The following is a 2,538-nucleotide window of genomic DNA, read 5'->3' as shown; positions in this document are numbered from 1 at the left end:
TGTCATGAACTGAGTCATCCTACTCTTTTTTTTTAAACACGGGAATTAAAATAAGTGTAGCATTATCATTCTTTGGGCTGCCTTTGAAAATTTGATTTTTAGTTGGTCACAAGTAACTTTTTATCTTTCTCTTCAAAATCTTTTCATTTCATTGGTGCCTCCTGAGTAGTTTGTTATATTGACTCAAATACAACATTCCTAAGTCTCTGCAAGTATCATTCCTCCACATATTCTTCAATTCCTCTAAAATTGCACTTCTCAGGAAATTTACATTAGTTATTATAACTTCTCTATATAATTGTATTTCTGGAGAATACAGTGGCTCATGCAAAACTGTCAAAAGTCAGAACAAGACAATGATTGGGTTACCAATTCTTATACACGTTAACTCCAAAATTTTATAATGAATTTCTTTTAAAATCCCTAATATAATACCACATATACTTGCCTTCATCTCTGGAATTGTCTGTGCATTTAGTACAGGAAGCAAGGAAAGAATAAATAATGGATAATAATGTGTTAATGAATATATAACATATTGATATAAAATAAGGTGATAATAGTTGATACATAGTATAGATAATTAATATTTAAGAAATAAACACTGAAGTAAGAAACCAAAAGCACTTCCCATATACCAACAGCTAATATAGTGGTTCTTTGGCAGTATTTCTAGTACTTTAGGCTGACAGATTGTCTCTGTATCCTATCTGTATTGAAAAACATTTGGGGTTTGAGATGCCAGAAAACTGATATTATTTATTTTCTTCACTGAATTAAGTGTTAGTAATGTATAAGCATCATCAAATTTGCTCTACTGTTCATGCTTTCTGAGTTTAATTTCATGCACGATAGGCTGAAATTAGCTGCGTGTATATACTCAGAAAGCAATTGATACTGAAAAATTAAAACTTCAATCACGGACTGGCTAATACTAGATCCCCAATTATAACCCTTAGAGCAGAGCAATCTTTGAATGCAGTGGCAGCTCAATACATATTTGCTTGCTTTTTTGTTTGTTTGTTTGTTGCAATTTGTTAAGGACTTTCATATATAAAATGTTGGTAAACTATGAGGGAATTTGTGCAACCTAGGTGTACATATATCCTGATAGAATTATTTTTTATTTGATACTTAAAAGGTAGGAATGGATGTCCTTATTCTGGGCTGGAAAAATCATTATTCTGCTAGGTGTGCTTCATACAGTCTCCAGTTAATCTAGTAAATTATCAGCTCACTCTTTATCTTCCACGTCTTCTAAATTGTGTCTCCTTTTCCAAAATTTTAGATGAGAGAAAGCTCATTGCCTAGGTAAGATGCTCTAACCTGTCATATCTGCCTCACTCTTTGCAGCCTTTCTGCTTTGTTGACCTTCCTTTAGACCTTCCAGCCTAAATATCTGTTTTTTTTCCAAGTCTTACTTCCTGACCATGGAGTGCAGCTTGGGAAAAATACACAAAGCTCATTGGCTCTACAACTACTTAATGATTTCCAACATTAGCTCAGTTTTATTCCCTAGATAACCTGCTTACCAACTGACCCCAAAGACGATTCCAAACTTCTATCACTTTTATCAAGCCCACCGTTGTAGGTATACTCCCTTTACCTCCGCTCTGTCAGAGAAAATAACAACAGCAGCTGCCACGTAGTGAGCACTTTATGCCAAGTGCCTTACTTTTATTCTTTTTTTGTAGGTGAGGACAACCTCAGAGAGGAAAAGAAACATACTTAAGGGCACAGAGCTCATATGCACACACAGCTCATCAGATAGCCTCTGGCTCATGCCTTATTATCTTTTTCTTTGTTTTTCCCTTTATTATCTTTTAAAGTATAATATTTTACATGTACAAAAATACATAATGTATACGGGCTTCCCTGGTGGCGCAGTGGTTGAGAGTCCGCCTGCTGATGCAGGGGTCACGGGTTCGTGCCCTGGTCCGGGAGGATCCCACATGCCGCGGAGCGGCTGGGCCCGTGAGCCATGGCCGCTGAGCCTGTGCGTCCGGAGCCTGTGCTCCGCGACGGGAGAGGCCACGACAGTGAGAGGCCCGCGTACCACAAAAAAAAAAAAAAAAAAAAAAACATAATGTATATATAATTGTTAAAGTTAAATAAGAAAATAAATGTCCACAATCTCATCATCTAATTTAGGAACTAGAACACAATCAATACTGTTGCATCTACCTACCTGTTCCTCCCTCTCCCACACTCAGGCCTCTCCCATCACTCCCAGAGGTTACCACTGTTTTCAGTTTTGTAATTATTATTCCCTGGCTATTTTTATTTTATTTTATTTATTTTTATTATTATTATTATTTTTTGCGGTACGCGGGCCTCTCACCGTTGTGGCCTCTCCCGTTGCGGAGCACAGGCTCCGGACGCGCAGGCTCAGCGGCCACGGCTCACGGGCCCAGCCGCTCCACGGCATGTGGGATCTTCCCGGACCGGGGCACGAACCTGTGTCCCCTGCATCGGCAGGCGGGCTGTCAACCACTGCGCCACCAGGGAAGCCCCTTGGCTATTTTTAAACTTTCTATT

The sequence above is a fragment of the Kogia breviceps genome, chromosome 6 (genome assembly GCF_026419965.1).
Source record: "Kogia breviceps isolate mKogBre1 chromosome 6, mKogBre1 haplotype 1, whole genome shotgun sequence".
Taxonomy (NCBI): domain Eukaryota; kingdom Metazoa; phylum Chordata; class Mammalia; order Artiodactyla; family Physeteridae; genus Kogia; species Kogia breviceps.
The sequence above is the reverse complement of the archived record's forward strand: the minus strand, read 5'-3'. Positions refer to the sequence as shown.